Source organism: Pan paniscus, chromosome 22 (genome assembly GCF_029289425.2).
Source record: "Pan paniscus chromosome 22, NHGRI_mPanPan1-v2.0_pri, whole genome shotgun sequence".
NCBI classification, from domain to species: Eukaryota; Metazoa; Chordata; class Mammalia; order Primates; family Hominidae; genus Pan; species Pan paniscus.
In genome coordinates, this window is record NC_073271.2 from 39,938,329 (window position 1) to 39,954,022 (window position 15,694).

Here is a 15,694-nt window from a genome sequence, read left to right on the forward strand (position 1 = left end):
TCTTCATGGGGTTTATCTGAAGAAAGATTGTATTGACATCCTAAAAACACTCTATTTTATGTTGTGGCTCTGAGGAGGCCTCCAGGAAATTGAATCAACATACTCGGTTCTTCTCTTTTAAAATTTTTGTATAAATCATTAAGTTTTCATGTCCAGGGAAATAATCAGGAGATATTATATTCCTATGACATTTGTTTGGGCGATATGTTCAGATGAGCTTTGTTCTTCTTAACCTTGAAAAAGGGATGTGGAGGTAAAAACCGAAGAGCCACGTGGAGTAGGACGCCACATCGGCCCCGTTAGTGCGACTCCCAGGCAGAGAACTGCCGCGTGCTTCAGCTTTGATTGACACTGAGCATCCCCAGCCACCGGCAGTGTCGTCAGGATTCAGACAGTGCAGCTCCCATTCATCAGAAACACCACCAGAAGGTCTTATGCCAAAATCCATTATTTCAAAATAAGTCAAACCATGATTCTAAACATTCTAGGTTTGCTGTAAAGAGCATGATGAAAAGCTCCAGCTGTCTCAGTGTTCCATACAGGTTGAGGTTTTGTTTCCGTTCTGCTTTTTACCTGAAGAGGATCTCGTGTGTGTGTGTGTGTGTGTGTGTGTGTGTGTGTGTGTACACCTACCTACTACCTATTTGTCATCTGTCTATAATTGACAAAATATGATTGTGTATATTTATGGAGTAGCATGTGATCTATGTGTACATTGTAGAAAGATTAATTAAGCTAATTAACATAGCTGTCAGCTCACCAACATCGTTTTTGGTGGTGTGGATGTTAAAAATCTATTCTTTCCCTGATTTTGAAACATGATACGTTATTGTTAACTGGTCGCCACACAGCGCGGTCGATCACGAACATGTCCCTCCAGTCTAACTGAAACTGCTCCCTTTGATGAGCACCTCCCTTGCCTGTCCTTGCCCAAGCCCCCAGCCCCTGGTAACCACCGTGCTCCTCTCAGTTCTGGTGAGATCTCCGTTTCCGATTCCTCGTGTAAGTGAGGTCGTGCAGGACTTGTCGTTCTGTGACTGGCTGATTATCCACTCAGTGTCGGGTCTACCACGTTTGTCTGTGATGTTGCCAGTGACAGGACTTCCTTCTTCCTTATGGCTGAATAATAACACAGCGTTACGCACCGCACGCTCGCTATCCATTCGTCTGTTGGTGGGCACCTGGGCTGCCTCCATCGTGTGGCTGTTGGGGGTGATGCTGCAGTGAACATGGGCGTGCCGGTGTCTATTTGACACACTGATTTCAGTTCCTTTAGATACATACCCAGAAGTGGGATTGCTGGACCTTATGGTAGTTCCTTTTGTTTTTTTGAGACGGAGTCTTGCTCTGTCGCCCAGGCTGGAGTGCGATGGCACGGTCTCGGCTCACTGCAAGCTCCGCCTCTTGGGTTCAAGCGATTCTTTTGCTTCAGCCTCCCGAGTAGCTGGGATTACAGACGCCCGCCACCATGCCAGGCTAATTTTGTATGTTTAGTAGAGATGGGGTTTCACCATGTTGGCCAGACTGGTCTCGAACTCCTGACCTCAAGTGATCCACCCGCCTTGGCCTCCCAAAGTGCTGGGATTACAGGTGTGAGCCACCGCCCTGGGCCAGTAGTTCCATTTTTGACTTTTGGAGGCACCTCCAGATGGTTTGTATAGTGGCCACACTGATTGACGCTCTCTCTCCCCCACAGCGTGCCAGGTGCCTTTTCTCTGCGTTCTCGTCAACACCTGTTACATTCGTCTTTTTGATAATAGCCAACTGAACGGCATGAAATGACACCTCCCTGTGGCTTCGATTGGCTTCTCCCTGATGGTTAATAATGCCGAACAGCTCTTCGTTAACCTGCTGGCTGTCGGTGTGGCTCCTTCTGAGGCACAGCCGTTCGGGTCCTTTGCTGTTTGCTTTCTTGCTATTGAGTCTGAGCCCCTTTACCCCGTGGATGCTGGGCCTGCATTGGGCATGTGGTCTGCAGGGTTATCTCTCCCTTGGGGGTCGTCTCTTTACCCTGTCGCTCCCTTTGTCATGCAGAAGCTGTTTAGTTTGCCGTAATCGCAGTGGTCTGTGTTTGCTTTTGTCATGTATCTTTTTTAAAGCTCTGCCATCTGTTTTCTCCATGGGGAAAGGTTTGGGAATATCGATGATGTCATCATACTCCTGGCTGCTTCTTGGCATTTTCCATGCCTAGCATTGTTCTCAGTGCGCCCCAGGGGTCTTTGGCTCTCCATAGCCTGCTGGCATCCGTGTGTTGTTATTCTTTCTTTATGGTTGAGGAAACTGAGGCGCAGCTTGGAAGCGGTTGGCACTGGGGTTAGGCTCCAGTAGTCTCGGCATGTAGCAGCAAGTGTGGGAGGGGCAGCACATGGGAAAGGTGAGGGGAGAGTCAGGAGAGAAGGACGCCGCATACCAGATGCCCAGAGGCCCCGGCGGCCTCCGTCCAAGCACAGGCCCAAGCACCAGCTGCAAGAGCCAGAGGACGGCGCTCCCGTGCCTGCCACGAGCCTCACGTGGAGAGTGGACGGTGGCATGGAAACGCCAGAGGGTTAGAACTGAGCAGCAGGACGGGGTCTGTGGGTGCACGAGAGGAGGCCCTTGGTCTGGAACAGCCTGGGGTCCCCATGTGCTGGCCCGGTGTGGGCTGGCCACACCTGGTGTGCCGCTTCCTTTCTCAGTCATGACCAGCTGCCGTATGCCATACCAGGGCAGGGGCAGTGGAGCAGGTGTCTGCCCCACATTGCTCATCCTTGGTAGTTTGGGTGATGAGGTTTTGAGACCTGGATGCTGGAGAACAGGCAGACATGAGTGCCCGGCACGCCAGCTCCCCGAGCACCAGCTCCCCGCCCGAGCACCAGCCCCTGAGCACCAGCTCCCCTGCCAAGCACCAGCTCCCCTGCCGAGCACCAGCCCCGCCGAGCACCAGCTTCCCCCCACCCTGAGCACCAGCCCCCCCATCCCGAGCACCAGCCCCCTGAACACCAGCCCCCTGAGCACCAGCTCCCATATGCCAATCCCCTGAGAACCAGCTCCCCGAGCACGCCAGCCCCCCAAGTACCGGCTCCCACACACCAGCCCTCTCACTGCAGTGTGCCTGTCCCCACCTCCCAAGGGTGGAAGGAGGGGCCTCCAGGCCTCGTCTTCCTTCACTGTGCCCATGCTCAGAGATGGTGACTTCATAAGAGGCCACAGAGGCTCCGCAAGTCCCCAGGCCGTCGGCTGCCTGGCCCTGGCCTGCGTGGCAGCGCAACCTCGTTGGTAGATCAGGAGGCTGGGCCTCCACTAGGATGTTATACAGGCAGCATGGCTTAGGTGTCAGAGACGGGAAAGGACCTGGAAGAAAAGAACTGTTTCCTTTAGGCCCCGTGGGGTAACCAGAAGGTAAGACTAGGAGGTGTGCGATGGTGATGGGGCGGAGGAGGGGACAGCGGGAACCTGCGGAGGGGCGGGCTCAAGCCCTGGTCGTGAGCAGGATGACATTCAGATAGCTGGGAGCACGAGGAGGCCACGTGCCCATGGTGGAGGAGCCACAGCACAAAGCAAGCCACGCCATGCCACCCACGTGCTGCCATGTCACATCACGCCACTCACGCCACCCATGCCACTCACACGCCACCCATGCCACCCACACCACCTCTGCCCCTCACGTCACCGACGCCACTCACATGCCACTCACATGCCATTGACACACCACCACGCCACTCACGCCACCCACGCTACTACCCATGCCACCCATGTGCCATCCACCACCCACGGCACCCACACCACTCACATGCCACACACAGAACCAGTGTGGAGGCTGGACAGAGGGGGCTTCTCACCTGAGAGCATGAGGAAGCAGTGGGGAGCACCTGGCAATTCTGGAGAGCTCTGCCAAGTCACCAAAGTGCCGTGCCGCGCTAGCACGCTTTGCTGTGCGGGTATCGGTTGTGTTACACACTGGGTCGTGTGGTGGCCTTGTGTGGCGAGGGAGCAGGAGGCAGGCTCAGGACACACCACAAAAGCAAATGTCAGAGCTGGGACCCAGGGGCAGCGCCCTCCAGTAGCAGCACCCAGATCCCGCCTCCCTCCAGCCCCGGGGAGGCTGAGCCGGGGTCCCCAGCTGGGAGTGCCCCCAAGCGCCTGGCCCTGGCAGGCATGAAGCCGTTCAGGAGGAGGGCAGGGCCAGCATAGGCCCCACAATGTCCCCACAGTTTTTACAGTGAGAAGTGGCCTTAGAGGTCAAGTCCAGGAGCGGCCTGCAGGGCGGCCTCTGCACGCAGTACTGGGCATCGGTGCCGCCGCGGAGCTCGGAGAGACCTGAGGCCGGGCCCACAGATGCTCACTGCTCGTAGGGGCATTCTGGGGCCTCAGGGCTGGGTCCACCTGGCATTTGGGGAGTCTGTTATTCAGACATGGAAAGGGAACGACTCTCCCAGGAAGGGATTTTTTTTCCTTATCACGAGAAAGGCAGTGACCCAGGCGTAGGGCAGGAAGGACAACCTGACTTCATCATCTCAGGCGGCCACAGAGGAGCTCAGACTCAGGCCCACAGCACCTCAGCTACTCTGGAGATTAAGGAGTGGAGAAGCCTCAGCCAGGGCTCGGGGCTCGGGGCAGTGCCCTGGCTCTCCAGGCGCGCTAAGCACACAGATCATGCCAGGCTTTTTCCCTGATGGCGGCTCGAGTCAGAAGCCAGAGTGTAGAACGGTAGCGGAGCCCGCCCAGCTGTTCCTAAGCCAGGCCTAGGCCCCACTGCAGGGTCACACGCTGCAGCCCTGGCCCCCACACCTGCAGCTCGGGCACCCCTGGGGACAGCCGTCGTGGTCAATCTGCTCACTTCAAAGAGGGGGAGCCAAGGCCAGAGAAGTCAAGTGACCTGCCAGGACCGCAGCTCTGCAGCCCAAAGAGGCCAGGACTGAAGCAAAAGCAGGGAGAGGGGAGGACAATGCGGCCCCAGCCCCTTGTGCCTGACGTCACACCAGGCTGGCACCAGGCCTCCAACCCCAGCCGGGTTCCTGAGCCTCCCCTAGCAGTGGCGAGCACGGCATTGTTTACCAGGGACTGTGGACTTTTCTGTGGGTGCACCTGCAGCGTTCATCTGTCTGAGAGCAGACTCTTGTCCTCCGTGGGGCCAGTGCCTCTGCCCTCCTGGCACACGGCCACAGTGCCTCCCTCCAGAAGAATGGCCTGGGAGTCAAACCTGCAAGTTTTAGTTGTCTCCTCATGTACAAGGATTTCTCCGGCAGAGGAAGACACAGTGAGAGAATCAGGTGGCATGCCGGTAATGCCTGTGTTGAAAGACCTGCTCGTGAATGAGCTCTGCCCCTATAATGCTTCTGTTCTATCACAGCCGAAAAGCTCACCCGACTGCTGCCCACAGAGACTTCAGATACCTTGGCAAAAACATCCTTTCCTTTTCCCGACCGCAGCTCTTGGATGGAGGCGCGGAGGCCTAGTGCTTCTGAGTGGAGCCATGCCTGGCGCCAGCCTGGCTCTCCCGTGTCAGCTCCGCCTAGAGCGGCTCCCAGGCCTCTGTGCCTCAGCGAAAAGGGCTTCCCTGTGTATTTGCAACTGCACGGCCTGTTTCCTTGCCCTAAAATTTGTTAAAATCTTCAAGATGTGAACAAGCTTTTTTCCTCTTAAAAAAAAATGACATATTTAGAGTAGGCTGTGGGTCCCTGGGACGCTGGTTCCCCCAAGTATTTTTCTCTAATAGAAATCTTTGGTTTTGTTTTTAAAAGGAATTCTCCATTCACGTACTGTTCTGAATGGTAGCCATGTTTGCTTTAAGATAAAAGAACACCCTGCCTGCAAACCTGAGTGGGGCTGGCACTCCTGGGTGGGGGAACGTTGACCCTATGGCTTCCTGTGGCCCTGGAGAAAACTCAGGCTTGCTATTATCACAGGGGTACCCATGAGTGACTTTTGGATTTTGGGAAATGCAAAGCATGTAGATAAGAAGTTGGTCCCTAGATATGTGTGAGTCCCAAAGGCCCACTGGGTGGGGTGCTGGTGAATTGAGCTGAAAGTAGCAGAATCTGCCTTGAGCTGACCTAGGTGGGAAGCCCCAGGGGTCAGCTCCTCTACGCTGGCCTTTGCTTGGCTTGGCGGAAGCGCGCAAGGCCCCTGGCTATATCCGTTCCTCCTCTGGGCCACCCTCTAGGTTGCTTTCCACTGTAGGCCTGTCTCCTTGAGGTGACATCGTGGCTGCCTCTGCACCAGCCATCACAACTTGATACAGATAAGTCTGATGTCAGGAAAAGGGAGTTTTTTTTGTTTTGTTTTGTTTTGTTTTTCTGGAGACAGGGTCTCCCTCTGTCACTAAGGCTTAAGTGCAGTGGCGCAATCCTGGATCACTGCAGCCTTGAACTCCTGTGTTCAGGTGATCCTCCTGCCTCCGAAAGTGCTGGAATTACAGGCGTGAGCCACCATGCCTGGACAGGAAAAGGGAAATTCCTTTTTGCAATCTTTTGTCAGGGGCTGAAACCTTTCTGGAAGCTCCAAAAGACTCCTCTCTCTCTCATTAACTACCTCTAAGGCAGTCATTAGGACGCATCCCATGAAACCAGATGACTTCTGCATAGCCATTGCCTTCTATACCTCAGGCAGGGTCTTGTTAGAAGAAGTGCCAGGCAGAGGTTGTGTGGGCAGCCAGTCATATTTGCATATTTTGGGGTGACTGTGCAGACAGTGCTGGACTAAGGAAGTTGTCTGGGTCCTCGCTGCAGAGGGAGGAGGAAGCAGCTCACACGCTTGCTGTTGTCTGGTGGGAGGGCTGCGTTTCTCCTCTCTCCCCCACTTTCTCTCTCTCTCTCTCTCTCTCGCGCACACACACACACACACACACACTCACACTCACACTCACTGTTGGGTTTCTTGGGCTGCTAACAGGATTAAATGAATGTCTTGGTTCCATGATGTGCATTTCACACTAGAGAGCTAAGTTAGTTAACATCGCTCATTGGGATAGAAGGAACGTACTGAGGATTAAAGTCAGAATTCTTGAATCTGCAAATCTTTTTTTTTTTTTTTTTTTTGAGACAGAGTCTTGCTCTTGTTGCCCAGGCTTGAGTGCTCACTGTAACCTCTGCCTCCCGAGTTCAAGCGATTCTCCTGCCTCAGCCTCCTGAGTAGCTGGGATTACAGGCATGCTAATTTTTTGTATTTTTAATAGAGACAGGGTTTCACCATGTTGGCCAGGCTGGTCTCAAACTCCTGACCTCAGGTGATCCACCAGCCTCGGCCTCCCACAGTGCTGGGATTACAGGTGTGAGCCACGGTGCCCGGCCTGCAAATCTTCTATTTTGTTCAGACACTAACTCCAGCCCTATAAATAGTCATCCAATACTTCCAGTAAATGGTGCGCCTCATATTGATCTGCCTGGTTGCCTTACCGTGTTTGTTACATTGCTGTGTAACGAGTTACCCACAAACTTAGCAGCGAAAACAACAGACATCTATTATCTCACACAGCTGCGGAGGGTCAGGAATCCAGGAGTGGCTTAGCGGGCGATTCTGGGTGTCACGTGGAGTCACATGGGGTCAGTGTGTTGGCCGGGGATGCAGTCACCTGAAGCCTTGTGAGGGGGAAGGAGGGGCTCCCCCAGGCCTTGGAAGGCTGCGGCTGCCCCATCACGCTCTCTCCTCCACCAGGTTCACAGGTTCACAGAAGTAAAGGCTGAGCATGTCAGGACTGAGCTGAGCGGTTCCCACCTCTCAGTCCACACTTTCCCACAGAGCACGCAGGGGCCGCACCAGGGCTGGGACGGGGCTGCGACCAGGCTAGGGGAGCATCCTGGGCAAACCCTGCTGGGGACAGGTTCTTTGTGTCTGATGCCGTGGGAGATGCACAAGCAGTGACTTTCACTTTATCCCACTGTGGCCCCGTGACCCTGAGTGAGAATGCACTGGCCGGGCCTCCAGGGGGCGCTCCCTTAGTAACACCCCATCCCCGTCCCCGTGTGCTGTCGAGGGCCTCTAGCGGGCGCTCCCTTGATAACACCCCACCCCCGTCGCTGTTGTTGTCGGGGGCCTCCCGCGCCCCAGGAGGTTTCCCAGGGCGATGCTCTGGTCCCTGGGTCCTTTGATCTCATCTCCCTAGTTTAGCCTTTGAACTCCATTTCAGATTGAGAGGTTTCAGGCTGGAGAGACATGGAGGGACGTGCCTGACTTCTGGAGGATAAGAGGCGGCCCACCTCACAGCTCTTCCAGCGTGGGAGCTCTGGATATGGGACCCGGAGCACCGCCGTGTAGCAAACCTTGCTGCAGTTTGGAGAGAGTGTCGCGGGCACCTGGCCTGTCAGGCAGGCTGGGTGGCTGTTCTCTGTTGAGCCCACAGCCATGCCCCACATGCAGGACGTTTGCCTATCACTTGGAGGCCTTTCAGGGATCTTGCTAGCCCACGGCTGAGCACAGGGTAGACCTCACCAACTCACCCACAACCTGGCCCCTTGACACACTGGTGTTGTGAGGAGGAAGATGTGGGCACTCTTAGGTCCCTGGTCCTAGGGGTCTGTGCCGGGGTGGGGCTCGTTGACCTGCATCCTGGCTGGCCCTGTGACTCTGCCTGTTTACAGTGAGCAGCTCCTGGCCAAAAGCTGCTTATTGGATTAGCCGGTGCCCCGACGGCAGAGCCCGCAGCCGTGCGCAGGAGGACGGGCCCGTGTGTATGTCCTGCTTCAGCGCGCTCCTGGGGTCCCTTGAGTTGGTCTCTGTGACTAGAAGGACAGTGCTGGCCACGCAGGTGGCACCCTGGGGGTGCCCAGCACCCACTTCCTGCTGAGCAGATGCTCTGGGTGGCCACGGCCCCTGCCAAGCCTGGGCAGCTCAGGCCAGGTCCTAATCCCTCCGCTTGAGCTGGGCTCCTCACCCTTCGGCCAGGCTGACACCTGCTCCCCGCAGGTCCTTCTCGCCGGCTTCAGGCAGCACAGGACTGAGGGCTGAAGATGCTGAGCAGCTACCCGGCCTGCCTCTTCTCAGGGATCTGTGTGGCCCTGCTGGCGGTGGCTTTGGCCTATTACTTCTACTGGTGAGTGAGGCCGGGGCCCGGGGGCCTGGGCAGTCCTGGGGGCCTTTACTGTGTGCTCCCCTCCTCTTCCAGCTCTGGACCGTTCTCTGCATGTCAACAAACCCTGCCTAGCCTTTTGCAGGGGAACTCCTGGGAGGTAGGGAAGCAGGGGATGGCAGGAACTCATTCTGATCCCTCCTGGGGTCCTTGGGCAGCTCTCCCATCCTTCTGCAAAGGGGTTTTTGTTCAGAACATTCCTGAAGGAGCTGAGCGGTTTCATACCATCTGGGCGGTGTTTGTAGATGCCTGGCATGTCCTGGGACGGACAAGTGCCTGATGTATGGGCACAGACTCCCACTGCCCCCCAAGGCAGGTGCTGTAGGGTGGCTGATTTACATGGTGATCTGCACCCTGAGCAGAAAATGCGTAGTTACCATCAAAGTGGCGCTGCTCTGTCACACCCATTGCCTGATGGGCTGGTTTATGGTGATCGCAGGCGATTTCCCAGCTGCCCTTGACCAGAGTCCCTGCCAGCTCTTACTGCAGAAGCTGAGAATCAGCAGGCGTCACAGATCACGCTGGCCTAGGATTTCAGAGACTCGGTCCCAACCCCGCTGTGTCTCCGGGCTGGGATTAGATGGGGTGTTTGTGCTCCAGGCCTCCAGTGCTCGTTGGTAAAACGGGACACTGATGCCGCCTGCTGTTTCTGCAGAGGGTCAAAGGGCACAAGATGCATGCCAGCCTCTGTCCATGGGGTGTGTGATGATGGTACCAGGTGGTGCAGGGGGCAGCTGGGGGGACCCAAAAACCCCAAGTCTGGGTGCCGACTTTATTTTCTAGAGCCGGAGAACGGGGTGATTTCCTAGGAAGAGACCACAGCTCCCCTGGAGGTTCCACGCTAGATTGTGTTTGTTTTTCTTGGTGCACACTTGGCCAGGAGCTGCTTCTCTCTGATCTGGAAGCTTTCTCTTCTATAGATCCGATTAATGCACTTCCATTGCTAACAGCGGGGAGGGTCACTGCAGGTGACACAGGCAGGAGGATGCCCAGTCTTCCCCATGACTCAGTTTATGTAAAAACGATCAATACTATTTACAAAGAGGTTTACCCAGAGCCAAAAGACAGAATCCTAAGGCTGAGGCAGGAGGATCCCTTGAGCGCAGGAAGTCAAGGCCACAGTGAGCTGTGATTATGCACTGCACTCCAGCCTGGGCAACAGAGCGAGACCCCATCTCTAAAAAACAAACAGAACCTAAGTGTGGAATTTAGGAGACAAATTAGCCTGGGATTTGGGGCCTCTGAGAGTTTGAGCAAGGGGGTCGGTCATTGGTGAGGGTTCCAAAACCCCAGGAACAACCGCTCACTCATCCTCAACCTGGGGCTACCGCGAGTGTGACGGGGGCCATGTACACAGGGCAGGCTGGCCCCGGCGAGCGGGCGACTCTGGCAGCTTCCATGGACCGTTCCTGGCGCCTGGGCGGAGAAAGGGTATCAAGTCATTTCTTGGGATTCGTGAGCTATGCAGTTTCACAAATGCTCAAAATGATGAAAGACCTATTATGTGTTGGGAAAAGAGCGCCTCTGTCTGGGAAGAGTGCAGCATTGCGCCTGAGCAGCTGCTCGTAATTGGCTTATGCCAAGCCTCTCAGCTTCAGCCTGCTGACCAGGTGGCAGGGGACTGGCTGTGCCACCTCCTCACCCACAGCGTTTCCAAGGATGTGCATTTCTCCTTTGCCCTCAGGTCTTCAGTAAGTTAGCTGTGGAATTCGAGGCCTCAAGTGGTGGCCTGCGCCGTGGCAGCGTACCCACAGGTGCCATTTAGTGGCACTTGCAGTACGACCTGGGAGCTTCCGGAACCTGTGGGCTTGTGAGGTCCCTGTTGATCCTGTTTGACCTGGAGGGCCACAGAGGCGGCTTGGTTTTTTTGTGGGGACAGAGACGTTGAGCCTCACGGTGGGTGCTGGGCCTGTAATAGGAGCGATTCTGCATTGATGGCACCACGGGTCCAGGGAGGCCTCGCCAGCTCCCTCCCAGAGCAGGAAGGAGGGCTGGCCACTCACCAGGAGCCTGGGAGTCTGGCGTCCTTCATGAGGCGCTCCTGAAGCACCTCTGCCCACCCTGCATTCGCCACACGTGCCCAGGCACCAGGCGACGGACAGCAGGGAGCCCACAATGCCAGCTCTTCCTGGAGACGCCCGCCCCTGCGGTGGCCACTGGTGTTCAGTATGTGACTCTCTGAGCGTGGGGTTCTGGACCAGGAACCCTCTGTGCTCGGTCCACATGAAAAGAGCAGCTTCTCGTTCATCTTCAGAGACCTGTTCTTAATGGGCAGCAGGGGCTCCGAATGCTGAGAAAACCCCACAAGTGGCAGCTGGGTGCCTGGCCCTGCAGCCACGCCTGCCAGCGGTCACCCTAGGGTGCAGCAGTCACCCTGGGCTGCTGTGGTCAGGTGGGGTCTTGTCTTTAGCCCCCTTCGGTGGCTCACTTGGCGGGAGGAGGGTGGCAGGGCGGTGCCATTGCCTCATCTGGGCTCAGGGAGACCCAGCAGGACCTCTGTTCTGTCTCCCGTCACCTGTGTTGTATACAGAGAAAAAGCCGTCCTGGCAGCCCTCAGAGCCCCTTGCCTGTTGGGGATGGAGGAAGACAGGCCTCGGAGCCTTGTTCATCTGGCATTTCCACAGCAGAGGGAGGGAGGACCGCTCCCCAGGGCCGGGTGGCCAGGGTGCGTGGTCATGCTGGGACATCATTTTCTTCTTTTCTTTTTTTTGGGTGGGGGCAGGGATGGAGTCTTGCTCTGTTGCCCAGGCTGGAGTGCAGTGGAGTGATCTCAGCTCACTGCAAGCTCCGCCTCCCGGGTTCACACCATTACCCTGCCTCAGCCTCCCGAGTAGCTGGGACTACAGGCGCCGGCCACCACGCCGGCTAATTTTTTGTGTTTTTAATAGAGACGGGGTTTCACCGTGTTAGCCAGGATGATCTCGATCTCCTGACCTCGTGATCCACCTGCCTCGGCCTCCCAAAGTGCTGGGATTACAGGCGTGAGCCACTGCGCCCGCCCGGGACATCATTTTCTACTTGTAAACCAGAAACCTCCTTCCTCCCTCCTGCTCCCCCATAGGATTTTATCGATCGCCTACTGTATACCAGGCACTGGCTAAGCCCTGCACGCACAGTGGTGAACAGGCAGTCCTCACCCTCCTGGGGCTCGATTTCCCAGAACCCTCAAGAGAAAGCCAGTCCTCAGGGGTCAGCAAGTTTCACATTCAGCTTCGGCTTTCGGCCATTCCTGCCACCAGGCCATGCTGAGAGTCTGCTGGGGCACCTTGGTTCCCTGCGCCTGGCCTGCCAGGCCTCAGCCGCCACGGCCTGTGTCACGGAGGAAGGGGGCTGCAGCTGCACCCCCGGGAGGGGAGGTTGGAGTCGGGGCGGGGCGGGCCGCGTGCTGTTGGTGTAGGATGGGCGATGGCAGTAGTGGCAGCTTATTACCACATCAGGAGAGGCCGGAGCGTTTTCAGCAAGGTCAGAAGCCTGCGCTGTGTTTAAAATCAGGGCGAGAGGGAGACAGGGAGGGAACGTTCCACCGCCTAAACCACTTTCCCGCCGCGTCTTTCACCTGGAGTGGAGGGGCAAGTGCCTGGGCCCAGTGGTGGCAGCTTCGGGAGGGTTCCATGAGGCTGCCTCGGGAAGCAAGGGTCCCGGCGGAGCTGGGTGTTCTCCTGGGCCCCCTCAGGACAGCAGCATCCACTTCAGGTGCCGCCTCTCTAAGGAGCCACACCTCCCTCTCGGGCCAAGTATGGAAACGAGCCACAGCACCACGTGTGCTAGGGCCCCAGCATTTTACCCACGTGGCAGAATCTGTGCCCCAAATGTCACAGCCCCTCCCCACCTCGGAAATGCAGGCTGAGTGGAGGCCCTGGCCCTCGCCACTCTGGAGCGATGGCTATTTCAGGCTCCAGGAGGCCACTGAGTGGTTCCTGTGCTGGCCCTGCATTGCGGCTGGGCAGGGGCCACATGTCCCTCCCCCGTGGGCCCTGGTTGCCTGGAATCTGGAGCAGAGAGAGAGAGGGAAGGTAACAGCGTGGCCTGTACATCCCTGCCTGCGGGCACTGGCCTCGCTGTCCCCGGGTGCTGCCTGTGGACTCCAGGGCACTCTCTTTCCTGGAGGGGAGGCCGCAGGAGTCATCGCGGGGCAGATCCTGGAGGCCAGCAAGGCCGCCCCTCCTCCTAAGTGGCACTGATTGACAGGGGAGAAAGACAGAGGCTTGTTCCCCAGAAAAGCACAGAAAACCAGCCTTGTTCCTCAGACAGGAGACGCATGTGCCAGGAGGCAGGCAGGGGGACGGCTGTGCTCGGCCTCTGTGCAGTGGGATTATTAGGGACAAATTCCAGAACAAAACTTGGGTTTCATCTAAGCTTTTTGGGGATTTGGGGAAAGCAGAAGAAAAGAGGGAGCCCAGGAGGAGGTCAATACACCGTGCCAGGAAATGAGGAAAAGCTCAGATGTGCAGTGTCAGCGCTTTTCCATGAATCACCTCTTACCTCTAGAACAGCAAGTGCGGGAGGTGTCCAGGTGCGGGGGGGCCACGTGCCCTCAGGGGCTTCCCTCCCCAGCCCGCCTGGAGACATCATCACTGACTCAGCTCCGGCAGGCAAGGGTCCCTCGGGGTCTACCACTGGGATTGACGCCAGCAAGTCGGACCCTTTCTCAGAAGCCCAGAGGGAGGGCAGAGCCGTAGCCACAGTTTGGCATCTGCTGGGCTAGTGCACGTTTTAACAGCACCTATGACAAGGTGAGGCAGCATGGGTGGCCCTGCAGGTGGCGGTTTGCATATGTGCACATCCAGCCAGCTCCGTTTTCCAGTCTGGGGACTATGGTGACAGGAAGTAAAAAGCCTGCGATTTGGCCTACGGGGTCCCAGGGTCATCCCGGGGTCGCACCTTGGCTACCAGGCTTGAGGGTTCTGTGTGCGATTTCAGGAGAGACACACAGCCCATCACACACCTGACAGCTGTCACCCTAAAGAAAATTCGGCTGAACTGTGCACACTGAGGACTGTGGAGCATTTTCATTCACATTACACATTTCATTTCACTTCACATTTTATTGGTTTGAGTAATGGTTTAGAAACTATCTTTTACTTCAAAATGTTTGTGCATCTGAGATTTTCTGACTTTATATCCGGACGGGGCGCCGTAATGGTAGACGACGGCCAAGGTGCAGGGAACCCTGGTTCTGTGGGTCAGGACAGGTCCGGCCTTTCTGAGCCCTGTCCCCGCAGAGAGCCCCCTTCCCAGGCACCCGTGTCTTGGGTCGCCGCTGGCCCTGTGAGGTGACACTCTACAGCTCTTGCACTGTCCAGGCCAAGGGTGGCTGTTCTGAAACCTACTCGGTTTATTCCATCTTGAATCAATGCATTTTTTCAAGTCCGTGCCTCAGGGTGCCTGTAGAATGACAGATGTGGCATTTGAATCGGTAAATAATGAGTACACCTTTAAGGTCCAGGCACTCTTTGTTTAGAACATTGTGGAATGCCTACATCACCTCACGCTTGCACAGGAGCGTGGCTTTGTCAGGACTCGTCCCCAGGCAGCCCTGTGGGCACCTGGTGGGGGCTGGACAGGGGTCATGAGGAGAAGCCAGCAGGAGGGTGGGCCCTCCACCTTGTCCCCGCAGGACTCCCCTCTCTGCCCAGACACACTCAGCCTCCACCAGGACTCAGGGGTTCCAGCCAAGCGCCTCTTACCAACGATGCCCCGTGACTGCCCCAGGGACGGGAGGGCTCAGTGCCATTCCCCTGCAGGCCCTGTCTCCCCCCGGCTTCCAGTTGGTTGTCCTGCAGCCTCAGGTCTCTGATGGGATGAAGCAAAGTCGAGAACTTACGGTTTGTCTGGCTTTATTCTTGTGAGAGCGGGAGTGACAAGCTCTCTACATCCCCAGCAGAAACCAGAATTCCACCTCCTACATAACTTTGTAAATTGCAAAATATAATGAAAAGTGCATGAGGCCAGGCACAGTGGCTCACGCCTATAATCCCAGCACTTTGGGAAGCCGAGGTGGGTGGGTCACCTGAGGTCAGGAGTTCGAGATCAGCCTGGCCAACATGGCAAAATCCCTTCTCTACTAAAAATACAAAAATCAGCCAGGCGTGGTAGCCCGCACCTATAATCCCAGCTACTTGGGAGGCTGAGGCAGGAGAATCACTTGAATCCAGGAGGCAGAGTTTGCAGTGAGCTGAGGTCATGCCACTGCATTCCAGCCTAGGGGACAAAACAAGACTCCTTCTTAAAAAAAAAAAAAAAGTGCATGAGACATTGATGACCAGTTTAATGAATAAGTATGCAGCAAATATCCATCTGTTTCTATAGAGTAAAAGTAGTTATTATAATGCATAGTTCGTTGTAAGAAAATTATGTCTAGGTCAACTTAGCTGTGACTGTTTTATGTGTGCATGCATGTATGTGTGTGTGTGTACATGGGTGTGTGTGTGTTTTGGAGTGTGGTCCCCACAAATCTGCCACCCTTGGAGAATGCTCTTCTGCCCTGGCGCATGGCTGTGCCCTGGCATGGGAAGCGCCCGCTGTGTCCTGCAGGCCCGCAGACTTGTCACAGGTCCATTGTGCAGTCATCAGGCCCTGGGAGCTTTCCACATCCCTCCACCTCCCACCCAACATCACCACTCTCCGGCCAGTGAGACCGTCACAGCACCC

The 15,694-nt window shown here is 56.2% G+C and overlaps 1 protein-coding gene across 4 annotated transcripts in view; it reads left to right on the forward strand.

Moving 5' to 3' along the window:
* Window positions 1-15,694, forward strand: part of AGPAT3 (1-acylglycerol-3-phosphate O-acyltransferase 3) — a 121,955-nt gene that overhangs the window by 67,463 nt on the left and 38,798 nt on the right. Inside the window, exon 1 of one of the 4 annotated variants that reach the window (XM_055105271.2) lies at window positions 8,886-9,007. The exons of the other annotated variants lie outside the window; for them this stretch is intronic. The gene's annotated coding sequence lies outside the window, so the exon portion shown is untranslated. Of the gene's footprint in view, window positions 1-8,885; window positions 9,008-15,694 lie in introns of those variants that run through there. 4 annotated transcript variants of the gene reach the window in all.